Genomic DNA, 17933 nt, shown 5'->3' on the forward strand with positions numbered 1-17933 from the left:
TTTTTTATCTCTGAGGTATGTAGGGAAAAGGAACAATAAAAATGTCATTATAGTATCAGACAGAGATGGTGCCTCCATAACTTATTGAAGGATATTATTTGTCTTACAAATACTTTTCTGCCAATCATAGGAGATTGGTCCAAAACTGGAGCATGTGACCAGCAATAATTGTCAAAAGTCATAGGAAAACAGTATCACTCCCACCCTGCTCTCTGCTTCCCTGCTCAAACTGCACTGATGTGTCTTGCTTATTTTGTTCTGTCTCCCCTAAGCATGATCTCCAATAATGGGTATAATGTTGACTAAAAGTGTGCTCAGTGAGACATGTCCCATATGTTGGAGTTCATGTCCCATATCCACAAGCCTTGACTTGCTAATGATAATCATTTAATCTTCTTAAACATTAGGGTTCTCCTCTTAGAAATGTAGGTAGATGGATCCTTTGCTGTGGTCCGGTGAGTAAGGCAGCCATCTGCAGCACTAGCATCCCTATGGTTTCTGGTTCAAGTCCCATGTGCTCTACTTCTAATCTAACTCCCTGTTAGTTCACCTGGGAAACTAAAGCATGACATGAATGCCTTGGCTCCTGCTCCCACATGGGATACCCACAAGGAGCTCCTGTTCCCACATGACCCAGGCCCAGTCATTGTGTTTGGGGGAGTAAACAAGCAGGCAGCAGGTGACTCTGTGTGTCTTCTCTCTTTATACCGCTGCCTTAGAAAATAATGCATAAATCATTTCAAAATAAAATAAACGCAGGTAGAAATGACATCTGCCTCAAAGGGGTATCTGTGGACCAAATAGGATGATATGTTTTGGGTACAAACCACAGTAGTCAAAAAGTGAGTACCACTTGAATAAGCAGCAGTTACTCAGAACCTTCTTGCTTCCTATTTATTTTTGCAACTTGAATCTTGATTTGTTAGTGTTTTCTGATACCTGTGTCATGCATTATATTGTTCTTCGTAATCTGTGTTCTCAGATAGCACAGGCATTGGCAGGGCTCACCGTTCGTATTTGTTCCTCCTTTTTGTGATGTCCTTCTCCCAGTGATTTGCACAGCAGTTTCCATGTGGTTTCTTTATCACCTTTTCAGGAGGAGTTCCAATCTAAATTATGATCAGTTATCATTACATTTTATTTGGAAAAACACGTGATTCAGCTTCCTAACTTTGTGGTCTACAGACAAGTTAGGATTGAGATGGAAAGTTTACGTTGGAAAGTCATTGAAAGCCCATTGGAACTGAGACTGAATGAGGCTGAGTACAAAGTGGGGTGGGCAGGGCAGGAAGGGAGTGGGCAGTGACTATAACATGCACATAGAACAACAAAGCATACCTCATCTGGAGGGAGAACATGACGGCGTAACAAAGAGAATGACATTATAAAAAAAAAATTCATGAATTCTCAGATAAAAACCTGGAGATGCTTGCTCTAATGTAGAGATTTGCAGGCTAAAGGAGAAATAAAAACCCCCTTTAAAGGGAGGCTCCCAATAAAACAGTTTAATATACCTAAACAATATGATGGTGAATTCTCTGCTCTTGTCTATACCTACACTGCTATAGTACTTGCAGATAGCAGAGTATTGAACTTATAACTGTTACTGGAGGACTTTACTGCTGTGAGTATAAATAGGGTGGGGGCAGTGGTGCATAGTTGGATGGGAATGTGGGGAGTACGGGGTGAGGCAACGGAGGAGCGGAATCCTTATGCCTACAAAACTGTATCATGGAGAATAAAATGAATGAAACAAGAAAAAAAATCTCAAATTCTAGTGGAAAAATACAAAAGAGAAGGCAACCAGTAGAGGAAATTTTATATGCAGCTTGCTATAATTATAGAATAAGTGAGTTGGGGGAAGGTTTAATCTAATTTGCACAGTTCAATGTATCACCCTCACCAGTGTCCAGTGTACTGCATACTCTAGATAACTTCAGAAACATTTTGGGCATGGTCAGAGAGCTACTAGTGCCCAACAGAGAATGGTTTGTCTTCCATAATTTCTATAGCTTATAAAAATAGTTAATATCCTTTGGAATTATCCTATAACAGATATATCAAGTGATATTACAAAAATGGTATAGACTCTTGAAGAAAAAAGCAAAGAGATAATATGAAAATAACAAATGCTATTATTGTCAATCAGTTGGAATAGGTGTTTTCTTGAGATGACTCCAGAAAAGACCAACCTACTGCAGTGGGAAGCAGAAAAGAACCCGAGGACGATTGATTAAACTCTTTTGTTGTCATTGTAATATTCAGTGTCCTTTCTGTTGCAGTTATTCTTACTGTTGAAGCTTGTGTGTGTGTGTGTAAGAGTTAATGTTGTAAGCATTCTGAATGCAAAATTCAACATCTCCTATGCTCTATTTTGAATCATTTGTACTTTCATTACCTTAGTGTTGAAGTAAATGGTTAAACATAATTCTCTAGAAATGTAAGCCAGGCAAGTTTTAAATCTTAGCCTTATAGATTAAGAATATGTTACCCAGATGTCCTAGCAGGGGAGATAGGTAAGATTATACCAGAAGGTACCATCCACAGCATCACAACTTGGTAAAGGGCCAAAGGTGGAACCCCCTGATCTGTGGTCAGACAGCGACACGGGCTGCTTCTATAGCAGCTTTCCCATGTCTATGCCTGTTCAACCTCATTCAAGTTTTGTCAAATGCAATTTGAAAATATGTCTAGGAACTTGCCCTCTTTATTTCAAAGTAGGAAACTGCTTTGGATCTCTACTTCCTTTTTTATGTTCATAACTTTTACTCTATAACCAATGTGTGGAAAAGAAAAGAAAAAAGATTGGTGGGGGTGGATGCTGTCTACTCTGTTTCTTTTCTGAAAACTGCCACGGCTTTCCCACTCTAAAAACTGCAGTAAGATTTCTAACCAAGAGCAGCCCTAGCAAGAGGTAGCCTTTAAGCCTCAGGAAATTCTAACCTCCCCAGTGCCGAAGTCTTCCTCATGTCAAGCTTCAAAAAAGATATCATGTAAAGTCTTAGTCCCTCATTTTTCTGACATCTTTATTTTCTGACAAAAGCATTACTTTTCTTGCAAAAAAAAAGTAAGACCCCAACAAAATATTAAATGAAATGCTGTATTTTTCTTTCTTCTAAGATCTTTTTGAATTATATTATTATTATTATACTTTTTAAATTATATGGCACCTGTCTAGGTCAGTAAGAAAGGATAAAGCATTTAAAATTTCTGGCTTAATATTGCAGTCCTTTCATGTGCTAATTCCCATTTTCAGTATCCTTCTGTTTCCCCCTGGACAAGTGCTTCAACATCAACTAAAAATTGATATCAAGATATGAAGAGCATAATGTGTCTGGATTAATGTATTTGTAACACATTGCACACTAGACAAAAATGACTCTTCTTTACAGCCGTGATTTGAGTGAATGTCCATTGCTTGGTTTTTCACTTAGTTTGAACTGCAGAATTTGTACCCAAGGAAAAGTTTACATGATTCGTTAAGAATGACTGTTAGAAAAATTTGAAGCACTTCTACTTCAAAATGATGACAGCATAGAAATAAAACCACAGGATTCACATATTGTTCAGCTTTGTGTGTGTGTGTGTGTGTGTGTGTGTGTGTGTGTGTGTGTGTGTGTGTTTGCTTGTTTCAGAAGCAAACGAATAATTGACAATCCCTTAACACGTGATTTTCTCTATTTTGATGGGAAACTTCACTTGTTTATCAGGTACAGGAGAAGATTTTCATTTATTTATTTATTTTTTATTTATTCATTCACTTATTTATTTATTATTCATGAGGCTGTGTGTTTCCTGTGACTCTCAAAGTCTGATGCTTTTGTTGTTCATGTTTTCAAAATGTGAAGATTTTAGAATTGGTATATATGTATAAGTTCACTCATACAGAAAAGGTATATAAGGTTTAAGCTTAATCCTCTAATCTTAGGAGCCCAGGGTTTTAATTCTATTTTCAGTGATAACTGTATTTTGTATTCAGGTCCTCATTACAATGTGGGATTTCTCAAGCCTTTGGTGGAACTCTTCTTGACTAGGTCTGAACTGAAACTTCATATTTTTGCAGCCTTGTCTCTTCCTGGCTAATCCCATCCAGTGCAGTATCTCAGGATTCTTCATTCAAAATTAGTGTGGAATGCTCAATAGATCAAACACATTGGTGACTACTAAGTTAGAGACCAAGTTACAGCATTCACTGGCAGAATTTCACTAGCAGCATCTTTCTAAGAGGACAAAAGCACACTCACTCAGCAAAGTTGTTCAACTGAAACAACCCAAAAACCTCTACCTATTACTAACATATTGGTGGATTTTCTACCCTGACTTCACATGCATTCTTTTTTTTTTAGAAAAGCAGAATCTCTTCTGCATATATTTTGTAAAATGGTGTATATTGAATGTTTTTTTTCCCTAGCTCATTAATTATCCTGCCACATCTTACGTCACCCTGGTGAGTGGCAAGGTTCCAAGCGCTTGGGTCATCTTTGACTTTCCCAGGTGTGTAAGCAGGGAACTAGCCTGGAAGTGGAGCATCCTGGACTGGAAGCAGTGTTCTCATGGAAGGCTGGTGTCATCAGATCACAGCTTAACTCACTGCGCAGGAGCACCAGCCCTAAGATATATGATCTTAAAAACTTGTTTTTAAAGGTTTATTTATATTTATTAGGTGGATTTTACACAAAGAGGAATAGAGGCAGAGACAGAGTTCTTTCATCTACTGGTTTATTCCCGGTACTGATTCCCTGAGAACTTTTAAACATATTGGCTAGAACACACATACACACAGAATATAACATTCATTTCTGAGGTAAAACAGAGTAACTCTGACTCCTTATGCAACCTGATGAGTAAACATTTTGAACTGGTCAACTATACATAGCAGCCAGACCTCGATTCCAGGTAAGAGAGAACCAGCCCTACCTGGTCTTGCTAGGAATCTAAAGATTGGGCAAGGATCAAAACACGGGACATTTTTCCAAAGATTACTTGACATGAGTAAACATTTTCTAATATGGACACTTCATGATTTCCTCATCTTGGTAATGATTATTTCCACCCCTTTCAACACTAAGAAAAAGCTGAGATAAAGAACTTGGTCCTTGGGTCTAGTACAGTAGCTTAGCAGCTTAGGTTCTTACCTTGCATGCACCAGAATCCCATATGGGTGCCGGTTCTAATCCTTGTTGGCCCGTTTAGCTTACTGTTTGTGGCCTGAGAAAGCAGTCAAGGATAGCCCAAAGCTTTGGGACACTACACTCACATAGGGGTCATGGAAGAAAATCCTGGCTCCTGGTTATGCAATGAGTTCAGTTCATGCCGTTGCAGTCACTTGGAGAGTGAATCATTGGATGGAGTATCTTCATCTCTGTCTCTCCTCCTTTCTGACTTTCCAGTAAAAAATAAATGAATCTTTTTAAAAAGACACTCTTGAAAGCAATGATGTGAACCATTAAAAAGAAGAAGAACTTGGTCCTTAACTATCAGGTCACTGTTATGGGCATGTATTTCCACACTCATTTGTCTTTGAAGAAATTGATGTGGTAAGTGGTAACTCTTGGGGACTGCTAGTTTTAAAAACGTAGCTAATGGTAGTTCAAGATATAGAAAGTAAATAGGAAATATTAGAATTTATTCATACCGTTTAGCCCACTGGATCTTTGATTTATGTCCTACTGTGCAATCACAACCCCCTGTCCCTGCCCCAACCCCCCACCAAATGCGCACCTACCCTCTGGCCATCTCTGTATACCCATGTCATCACTGACTTTTTTTTAGTATATCAGTTGAAACATCAACCAGGTCATTTGATAAAGGGAAGTATATTATAAAGCACTTTTATGCATTGAAATACTACTTCCACATTAAAGATAAGGCTTTAAAATTTGCAACTAGATGATTTTTTAAATATATAGGTTAATGAAACAAAGGTTCTCACTTAGTTTAAATGTCCTTATACTTTAAAAACTAGAAGTTTAATTGAAATTTTACAGATGATTAGTTCATAATACGGGTTAATTATTACTAGTAATGAGATTTGTCCCTAACAAATTAAATATTAGATCTTTACAAGGTTCACTCTCAATACTATCTTTTAGGAAACTATTCACTGTCAGAATGGTTTTGGGCTTTCTAGACTTCATTTGTTCCATTCTTAGAAAGCAAGTCTTTCATGATAAGCTAGAAATGAATTACTACAAAAATAGCCTAGAATCACACATGCATATGAAATTAAAATGAAGCTTTCCGTTTTGTTCTCAGGACTGTGAGTTAAGCCAGATTTTTCCCTTGTTTTTCTTTGATCAACTGGACTATCAGATGCTAATTTGACTCTCTGCCTAGCACACCAGCTCAGGAAACTTTGATTAACAAAGTCAAAAGGAAATGCACTAATGCAGGTGGTTGTAGTAACTTAGTCCCTTCGAGGACAGGTTGTTGACTCGGAATGTTCTGTCTCTAACTCTAGGCTCTCTGAGGTTCATGTTAAAGTGTTCCTTTTCTGGTTACAGCCAGTTTGTTTCTCTCTTTCATACTGCACGCTATCTTTTGATTGTTCCTTTCTTCACTTTTCTCCAGGATCCATTTTGGATCTCCTTTGTTCCTCAATTGGAATTCTTCCTCGAATCTTGCCTTCTTAATGATGGCAAAGCTTCATTCTTTATCTTGTACATGGTCCTTTAGAATTTTGTGATTACCTTCCTTCAGCTTATAATTTTTAATCCTAAAATCTTACTGATCTTTAGTTATCAATTACTTATTCCTATGTTTGCAATAAATATTTATAATGGAAGACTCAGGACATGAAAATCTATTCAGAATATGAATGAAAACAAATTGTTGATATTTTTAGGAAATTCATCTTGCCTAAGAGACATGGCTAAGCCATCACTTGCAACATTGGCATCCCATATTATAGTGCTAAATTGAGGCCTGGCTGTTCTGCTTCCAGTCCACATTGTTGTTAATATGCTTGCGAAGGCACTGGAAGATAACCCAATTTCTAGGGCACTGTCAAGCACGAGGGAGAGCAGGAAAGAATTCAGAGCTCCTAACTTTGACCTGATCCAGTGCTGTTTATTGTAGCCTTCTGGAGAGTGAACTAGAGAATGGACCTTGGGCCTTTCTCTCATAGTTTCTTCTGTCTCCATGCTCCATCACTTGTGTTTTCAAAAAAATATTTAAAATATATATATATATTTAAATTAAACTTTTATTTCTGGTAGCATTGTGTGCAATTCCTGTAGCTGTCCGTTATTCTAATTAAAAGCCACAGATATTCTTCTACAGAGAAGGGAGAATAGAGAAAACCATTACACAGAGAGTGATAACTAACGGAGGACACGTGAGTTAAAAAACTGGCCAAACAAGAGTGAAAACCAAAGACAACAGTTATGGGACCTAAACTTTTGAGTAGATATGTGTGAATGCAGAGATGTGTAGAATTCAGGGCAAAGTGATAAAGGGATAGAATAGTTTTAAAAAATCTGGTCTGTGTACCTGTATTTGGGATTCTAATCCCTTTTCTGAGGTTCCCTCAATAACAGCATAGAACCTTTAGCAATCATCAGGGTGATAGAAACAGACTTGCGAGTTGGTGTTTGCTTCATATCTACCTTAGTGATTGTCCTTGGGAACTGCTAGATTCACTAAGCCTTGTTTTATTAAGTTTATTCCTGTAATAAAAGTATAATCTTGTACAGAACATGTGTAGCTCTTGAATTTATGTAACACTATCTTATGTGCAATAGATGCTTGTATTCATAAAGATGTGACCCCTGCGTCAAAGACAGAAAAAGGTTAACCATCACCATGAGAAATACATATTTCCAATACCAACTATCTGCAGATGAAGACAGGGTTCACACAAGCCAGATTAGAAATTCCTTCCTGCATGTTTCCCCATTTCTCTGTCTCTTCTGGGTGTGGCATTTGATTTGTGACTGTTTTCTCAGTAGTACTGTAAAAGTATGTCTAGAACCATGCATGGCATTCCACTGATCCTAACAGTTCCTCAAACTGAAAGTAGTTGATCGGATTATGGCACATGCTTTGTCTTTACTTTCCTTTTCTCATCCTCTGTCATTGGCACTCTGAAAACATATTAGCATGTCCTGGAAAATTAAGAGAAGCTTAAGAATCCAGGTCTAGCCTAGAAAGTGAAGCACCCACCCAAGCCAGTACAGAACTGCAGCATTCTCTTTACAAAGTCCCCAAAAGGATATTGAATCATGGACAGATGTTTTGAGGTATCCTCTGCATTCCCCATAACACCCAGAGTTAAATACAGAGAGCTGGATTAGAAATAGAGCAGTTGGGACACAAACCGCTGCCCATGTAGGATGCCGGCACCACAGAAGGAGGCTTAGCCTACAATGCCCATTAATGCATCATTTTAAAGCATGAGTAGTATTTGCTATTGGAGGATTGAATTATAGAATAGCTAACTAATCATAAATTACTCAATGTAAGATTTAATAGAGAGCAAGCCAATATTTAGTGAAAGAATAGTCACTAGTTTTGAACTTATAACTTTTCATTAATTTGACATTTTTCATAAATTTAAAATTTCTTAAATGTATGTTCATTAATTGAACCAAGATAGTCTCTGGGATGCCTGGTGTCTTTTTTGTTTGCTTTTATTCCTTTAAGATTTGTTTTGAGTATTCGAAATGCAAAGTAGAAGAGGGAAAGAAACAGAGAGGAATTTCCATTCATCAGTCCAATCCCTATGTGACTGCAAGGGCTGGGCCTGCCCAGGCTGATATCAAGAGTAGGGAACTTCATTGGGTCTTGCATGTGGGTGCAGGGCCTAGAGCACTTGAGCCATCTCCTGCTGCGTTTTTAGACCAATGTTAAGTGGTTCAGCCTTGACAGAATGGACGCCGCATGGGGTACTGGTGTCACAGACGACTGCTTAGCTGCTACAACACCGACCTGACCCTGTGGATGCCCACTGTATTTTTTCAGAGAATCACTAAAGCATAGAATCATTATATTGAGAAATTGCTATTTATTTCAAATATTTATAATGAGAGACATTCTTCCTGAAAAGCTGCCATTTGCTGGATGTCGTTATTCTTACTACGAGGATTTTGACTCTGACTGCTTTCAGGAAATGCACTTCAATGTGGTCTTTCTGTGACTGAAGATTTTACTATATTATCCAGGTTTAACAGTCACTTAGAAGAATCCCCTTTGGGCAAGACTGCAGATGGGTTTTCTGCAACATTGGATTCTGCATTTCCTCATAATTAAAAGGGAGGGTATAGCCATGCTTACTTACTTATTGAACTCAAGTGTTTACCTTTATGTGTCCAAAATATACCAGCTTTCTTCCCACAGAAAAATGTAGTAATTTATTAATAATACTATTTAATGTGATCAAAGGTTAAGAAAGCAAAGACCATTGATAGTTGAAACTGACTCAGTTTGGCAGAATTAGTGGCTATGATGTTTAACTTTTTGGTGAAGGCTACTTAGCAGCATGCAGGCTGTTCAAATAGTAAAATGAAATGTGTAGGAAATGGTTAATTTACTCCTTTGAACTTGTTGAAAATAATAAGCTTATTTTGTTAAAGAAGAGTTAATCCTTGCTACATACTTGCATAAATCCTTATTTGATAGGAAACATAAAGGGAATAATTAGTGTTCTCTGTTGCATAACTAATGTTCTCATAGGGATAAAGAAAATACAGAGGAGATTATCATGCACACCTTAGCTTGTACCTCCTATTTAGGCAAAGAGTAGCTAAAGCATGAATGGATTGAGAAGTTTAATAGGATAATACAGAATGGCACTTAGAGGTTCACTCCTCGTTCCAACTTTTCCTAGGCATATACATTTGAATTCAACCAACTGCTATATTTCAGAACTTTGATTTCTTCATCTGTAATTGTGTTAGTTTTATCTATTTTGGAAACAGTGCGGGTTTCTGAACAAAAAATTGTTTTTACTTATTTGAAAGGCAGAGAGAGAGAGAGAAAAAAAAATGATTTGTCTGTTAGCTTGCTTCACAAATGCCCACATCAGAAGAGAACAGGGACATATTAAAGTGTGGATCCCCAAACTCCACCCAGCAGTAACACACGGACAGCAGAGACCCCAGAACTTGAGCTTTCACATGCTTCCTGCCAATGTACAGTAACTGGAACCTGGATTGGGAAGGGAATAGCAAGTACTTTGATTTGGGATCTAGTTATCCCAAGTGATGATGCTTCCTCCACTCAAGCACAAAGTGTGTCCCTAGGGGCAGTACATTAAAGTGTCTGGCAGAGACACGCCATCAAAGTAGTAGCAATCATTAGCAGAACACAATCGAAGTATGAGGAAGTCAGATTTGTAAATTGATTCTAAATATCACAGAGAGAGAGAGAGAGAATGAGAGAGAGGCATTGGCTTACTCAATTTTCATTAGGCTTTTGTTCAGTACCTGGCTGCTGCTAAGCACTGCTGGTGGTAAGCAATATAATCATAGGAATGGAACTCACAGGAATTTTGGTTACTGACTAGGTTTTATCTTTTTAACAATTGCATTAAGTGATTCTTGTAGCCATGAGCCATGTAAATTTGTCAGAGCACTTGTGAAGGCAGCTTCGTCTTTAGAGATTTATTTATTTTCGTTGGAGAGGCAGATTGACAGAGAGAAGGATGGCAGAAAGAGAGATCTTCTGTCCACTGATACACTCTGCAAGTGGCTGCAATGGCCAGAGCTGAACCAATCTGAAACCAGAAGCAAGGTGCATCTTCTGGGTTTCCCATGTGGGTGCAGGATTCCAAGGCATCTAACTATCCTTGACTGCTTTTTCAGGCCACAAGCAGTTAGCTGGATGGGAAGTGGAGCACTCAGGACACAAAAGAGCACATATATGGGATCCCAGCACTTACAAGGAGAAGATTAGCTATTAGGCAATAGCACCAGGCCCAAGTCAGTTATTTAACTTTTATTCTCAGTACAGAACATTTCTCCTTTTTCTAAAAGTTGGCATTAAAATATGAAAATAGATGTTGGGCAATGTGTAACTCTCCTGGGACTACTTACAAATTAATGAAATTAAATAAAAGCAAATTTCCTTGCACCTGTTTCCTGTGCAAAATACTCAAAAACACGTAGTATCTACTTTCACTTATTATTAGAAATAAGGCACTGTTGGAGCCATTCATTGAATATGAATAATTCTGCACTAAACTATTCCCATTTAGTGTGTGAAATTTCTCAAAGCACATTATATCCTATAACCATTCCCCACAGGCTTGAAATTAAGTAGCTCCTATTATTCCAAGTGTAATGAAAATAGATAATATGGGGGGTGAGGAAATAGGGGCATCATAAATTAGAATGTGTCAAGTCATAGTCATTACTGCTAAAATTAATACTTAGTATTTATTAAGTGTATATGATGGCTAAGAATTGTGAGAAGTGGTTTAAAAAGTGGAGGACATTCATTTTTCTAACCTTATGAGGGAGGCAACATTATCAATTTTTTGTATTGATAAGAATGCTTAGAGAGGTTTAGTGATCTGCCCCATTCCCACAGCTCATTATCGGCACATATGAAATTATGAAATAAAGTCATTTACTTCAGATCCTGTCCTCTTACCCATTGCTTTTAACTGCCTCCCAGAAACTGAGGAGTCTGTTACAAACCAAGTTATCTTTCGTACCAGGTGTTCTTTAAACCTCACTGTATTTATTTCTACTTTTCTCATAACCTCTATAATCATCCACTTATTGAGTTGCAGCTCACAGTATGTGTGTGGGAGGTTGCAGATAACATACCAGCGGTTGTGCTCTTACACTTGCCAGCTGTTCTGGCACAATATTTATTTGTACCATCAATCCTCCCTTTAACTCACACTCTCTCTCATCTCATCTCATCTCCATATCTGCCAAGTGACAGCCCATCTTATTTTTTTATCAGCCAAAAACACTAGGACATCATGTATCCTTGACTCCAGGTTCATAGTTTCAAAATAAACAGAATTGTGGGCATCAAGTCTGACAGTATGTGTGGAAATAATATCTGGTCTACTCATAAATTCCACAGTCTAAAACAAAAGCCTCACCGTCTCTCCTTAATTGTGCAAATTACTCTCTACTTTCAACAGGACAAGTAGGCATTAATGAAGGTTAAAGCGTTCTAATTTAGTTGTAAGTGTGCTAGTTCAGTGCTTGAGCAATGTAACAAGTGTCAGGCATACACTTTGCCTTCCAGAAGATGCACACAGTGGCTTTCCTGTCACTGATAGCATCTTTGCATCATCTGATGCCCTATGGCAAAATTGCCATTCACCTGGTAGAGGAGACTGGTCAGTTTCTTTTTGGTCCTTCTCTACTTAAGAAGCCTTGTTCTGCACTTATTCTGAGATTAACAGCAGTAACACACTAATCAAACGGTATATACCCTGCCCCCAAGATTAGTATATAAACCTCATTGCTTTGAGTTTCCAATGAAAACATTTTGATATGACTACTTTCCCCTTGGAAGCCATTCCATCTTTCCCTTGATTTCTGGAATAATTATGGCTCCCATGTTAGTTCATTAACTTTTCTTTTCCATTAAGCAGTCTATCTTTTTTGACAGTACCTTCTGGCAGCTAGAATGCTAAATGCAAAATAATTTGGGATTAAGGGAAGGCCATTTGGTAGTCATTCAAAATAAATAAATAAAGCAGAATTCTGTTGAAAATTGAATATAAAAGGTATTACCATTCTGTTACTAAATTTTGAAGAGAATGTTCAAACGCACCAGGACTAAATCTCTAGAGAGCTTATTTTTAGAAAGGGGAAAATAAATGCTAGAGGATAAAACATCAACTACCCTTCTTTCAGTAATCAGAATGAATCTTTATGCTGCTTTTTCTGCCTCTAATCTAGCTCCCTGATTCCCCCTGCATGTTCCCAACATTTGCATATTCCTGGTTCAGCTTCTAGGTATTTTTAAATATTTTTACATAATAGGGACACTGTTGAAAGTCAGTATAATGAAAAACAACGTACCTATAACCCATGTCCATGTTGGCTGATTCTTACATTCAATATTTAAAGAAGACATTGTATTTATGGGAAATGGCTTTTAATTATGTTTTGTTTTCAACAGTTATTGTAGGAGTGAGAAGACCTTTTGAGGTAAAAGAGCAACTTACCTCACATATGTCAGAGAATAGGAGGCAAAAATACAGACTTCTCTGCTATTTTTATGACTCTGTTCATGTATCAATGTCTTTGGGGTACTTTATTTATGGCCATTTTCTCATAAGCTGCAAATTGCAGACACAGTTGTATGGCATCTTTAAGTTTATGGGATAGTTACAGATATCTCCATATTTGCTTTGCGATGCAGTTTATATCCTCCTAGAAACACCATTATTGTACTTAGGGTTTGTTGGTTGGTGTGTTTTTAACAAGTATTTGAGAGAGAATTAAAAGCATGTATATGGGTAAAGCTACTTAAACCTGGTTATGTATCATATCCAAATATATGTTAGGAAGTATAATATCATGAAAAATTTTAATAGCATTTAAAAATAATGCTTGCAAAATTTTCTGGCAGAGAAGAGGATATTTGGTATGGAAAGTGAAAACTTTCACATCCTGTTACAGAATGCCTAATTTTCCCAGATGTGCTTCTGATCCAGCTCCCTGTTGACGCACAGCCTTGGAGCGTCATAGATGGCATATCCCAGATACTTGGGTCCCCAGTGCCCATGTGAGAGATCTGGGATGAAATCCAGGTACCGAGCTTTGAACGAGTCCTGGTTTTCTAGGGCATTTGGTGAGTGAACCAACAAATGGCAGACCATTGTCAGTCTTGGTCTCCTTTGCTTGCATACACGTTTTCTCTGCATTCAAATAAATGGAAATAGGTTAAAAAGTTGTGAATATATTAAGCTGATGAAAAATTATTGAGTAGCAGTAAGTTCCCTTGTATCACATTTGAAGGGTATTGTGGTCCTGGCAGGATCTCATCATATATTCAGTCCATACCTGTGCCTAAAGATGTTTGCTTCATTCCTTCTTTTTGGAGCAGACCCTAAAATAAAATAGATGGGTAATAAAATGGTTATCACCTCAAAACATTTCATACATCTAGGTAATGACTGAATTACGTGTTCTGCTTTATTTTTTTCAATGATTTACTTATTTTTATTTGAAAAGCAGTTGTATAAAGAGGAGAGATAGTGAGAGAGATAGAAATCTTCCATTCACTGGATCACTCCTTAAGCAGCCACAACAGCCAGAGCTGAACTGATCTAAAGCCAGGGGCCTGGAACTTCCCTGTGGCTCTCATGTGGGTACAGGGGCCTAAAGATTTGAATCATGCTCCACTGCTTTTCCTGGCTATAAGCAGGGGGTCTGGATCAGAAGTACAGCAGCCAGAACATAAACCAGTGTCGGGCATGCCAGCACTGCAGTTGAAGATTAGCCGGCTTTGCCACGATGTCAGCCATAAATGTTTTATTTTAAATACAATCGATTGTCATATGTTAAAGAAATCTCCCACATTCTGCACATTTTGTGGGACAAAGAAATATGGGATTCTGTACCCTGGCTTACATTGGTTACTGTGTGCACATTTACCCATGGTGGGAAAAGCAACTGAAACATACTCTTATGTTATTGGCGGTTGGAATCCCAATGTCCACATGTCACCAGTCTTGGTTTCCTCTGAAGTCGGTATTTTTCCCTGGGTCTTCACAGATTGTTTGTATGAGGCACGTACATTCTTGGCAGCTCTCTGTGAGTCCAGATTCCCTCTTGTAAGAACGCTGCTCATGTTGTTTTAGGCCCCGTCCTGACAGTCTCCTATTGATCAGCTCTTGAAAGTCGCTGTCCAAAAATGAAGTCACGTCCTGAAGGGCTATGGTCAAGGCTTCACAGAAATGGGAATGTGTGGGCACACATCTGTCAGACAGTGCTGATCTGAGGGGCTATGGTCAAGGCTTCACATAGAAATGGAGATGCATGGGCACACATCCGTCAGCCAGTGCTGATATGTAAGTGATCTTGAGCTGAGAAGGGAAGATTCAGACCACAGTGAAGCTTGCTTCTTGGATGAGGAAAAACCCTGAATCAATGTGAAAGGCTAGACAGCACTGGCAGCACCATTCTCTAAATTAATCCCTAACACCAGGGGAGTCTGTTGTCATCTGTCTGCAAATGCAGGGTCAGCCATAATCTGTGCTTTTTGGCTTCTGGTTGAATGTGGAGAGGATTAACTTCATTATAATATTAAATAGATCAGGTGGAATTAGCTTTCAGCAGAGAGCAGCTGCTGGATCTGCAGTGTTATGACAGGCTTTGCCAATTATGCAGTGCAAATATAATCATCTGATTTCTACCATTCTCAAGCCTTGACAAGCCCCACGTCTTTTGGGCAGTTTCTTCGGATCTGGGCCCATGTATGTTAGCTTGACAGTGACTGTCTCTGAAGCCAAAACACAATGTCTTTGACAGCCATTCAAGATGAAAGATAGAAGTTTGGACCTATAGTGATTGAGGGAGAAAAACCCAGGCACATAGATTCAGTTTGCTTTTATTAATCCAGCTGATATTGATTTAGCTGCTGGCAGTGTTGCCTGATTTTTGCTTACAGAAGCAGAGTGAAGATGATATACAGATACCTAAACACTCACTCTATTATTAAGGAAGTTTAATTTTGCTGAGTTTGTACATGTGTGATTTCATAACAGGGTATAGGATGGTCTTCCAAAAGCTCATGGAAAATGACATTAAAGGATAATTTCAGGGGCCAATGTTATGGCATGGTAGTAAAGTCTCTAGACACAGAGCTGGCTTTCCATGTGGGTGCTGATTTGTCTCCTAACTGGTCAACAGCCTATCCAATTCTTTGCTTATGAACTGGAAAAAGTAGAAGATGGCTCCCTGTTGCCCATGAGTGAGACCTTCCAGAGACTCCCAGCTCCTGGGTTTAGCCTGGCAGGTCGAGCCATTGAGGAGTAAACCAGAACATGGAAAATCTCTCTCTCTCTCTGACTTTCAAACAAACAAAAGGTAAATTTAGGATCAAGCATCTAGTATAATGATTAAGATACTATTTGAGATACTCATATTCCATGTCAAAGTGTCCTAGCTCCACTGCATATAATAGGTTCCTGCTAAGGCACATCCATAAAGTAGTGGGTGATAACAAACTAGGTGAGTTTCTTTTTCCCTGTTGAATATACAGAGTGAGTTCTTGGTCCCTGGATTTGGTCTGGCTTAGTCGTGGCTGTGGCAGGCATTTAGAAAATTAATCAATAAATTTGAAAATTTCCTCCATGTTTCTGTCTCTCTGCCTTTAAAAATATAAATTTGGGCCCGGCATGATAGCGTAGCAACTGAAGTCCTCACCTTGAAATTGCTGGGATCCCATATGGGCATTGGTTCTAATTCTGGTGGCCCTGCTTCCCATCCAGCTCCCTGCCTGTGGCCTAGGAAAGCAATTGAGGATGGCCCAAAGCTTTGGGACCATGTGCCTGTGTGGGAGACCTGGAAGTAGGTCCTGGCTTCAGATTGGCTCAGCTCTGGTCGTTGAGGCCACTTGGGGAGTGAATCATCGGATGGAAGATCTTCCTCTCTGTCTCCTCTCCTCTCCTTTCCAATAAAAATAAATAAATCTTTAAAAAACATTAATTTATAAATTTAATCTACATGATCTTTTTGAAGCCTTACTTTTTAAAATTTATCCTTTTTTAAGAAAGTGGTATCCTTAAAAAAGTGGTAGATACTATTATAATAACATTGATTTAACCGTAAAAATATATCAAATACATAGTAGTCACAATGTAACACAAACACTGAGAAAATATTATTCTAGTATTTAAAACATTGAATTCTGTAAAGAAGTCATTCATACCATTAATAAATGAAGAAAAGTACAATATAATTTATGCTTTTAAAGAAATGATTGATTTATTTTGGATCCAGAAACTTGAAATTTCTTGCATACTTTTCTTAAAAAATGAATTCTGTGAACTTCTGAAAGATATTTTACATTAACTTGAAAGACTGCAATATCCTTTTATAAGGCAAGAAGGACTACACAAAAATTATCTTTAATGTTACTGTATTATACAGAGCAAATGAGCAGGAATTTCAAAATTTGGAAGAATACATGTACATGCCCAAACAGCTTGCAAATTTCATCCTTTAGAAGGATTAGGTACAAGACAAATGTTATTGCTACCATCAGCAAAGTGTCAAGGCCCAACACACAGCATTGTGGAGGAATCTGCCAAGGACATAAATGGGGTTCAGATGCTTTGCTTCCATGGCTCTGCTTTCCACTATATGGGATATGTGTTTGCCTTGAAAGGATTGCTTTCAATGACTTTTATTTCATTAGAGATTGAAACAAAATAAGATAAGCTTTCTCTAGTATCTCACCAGGATAAACCTCACATGCCTGTTCAATGATTGAATAAGATGTCTGTGCTATCATTATCACATCATTCCTCCCTTTAACTCTATTCCAAGATGAGTCTTTTGTGGGCATTCTGTTGTAACACTGGCGTAAAGACTGGAAAAAAACAGAGTCATGGAAGCAACACAGATTCATATCTGAACCCCATCCTCAGCAGATTCCTTCACAACACTGTGACTTGGGCAATGACATTTTAATGATGGTAGTAATAACGTCTCCCTGAACTATTGTAGAAATGTAACTACTGCCTGAAATAAAGTTTTCAAAATCATGCTTATAATATTGTGTGACATGGTAGTCAAGTGTTACTATAGAACCCACAAATATGGGGCTGATGCAGAAACCCAGTCACTGACAATGTAGTGGTTGAAGAAGTAGACGTTTCCTGCAAAGTGTCGACAAAGTCACTAGATAGCTGTTGCTTGGCTTCCAGGCTACCCAAGGAGTTATGCGTAAAATTCCTTAAAGGGAAGAGAGGCATGTGATCAGATCTTTTTCAAGCTTTTCATGAGTCA

This window comes from Ochotona curzoniae, unplaced genomic scaffold (assembly GCF_017591425.1).
Source record: "Ochotona curzoniae isolate NIBS_2020 unplaced genomic scaffold, NIBS_Ocur_1.0 contig_4093, whole genome shotgun sequence".
Classification (NCBI taxonomy): Eukaryota; Metazoa; Chordata; class Mammalia; order Lagomorpha; family Ochotonidae; genus Ochotona; species Ochotona curzoniae.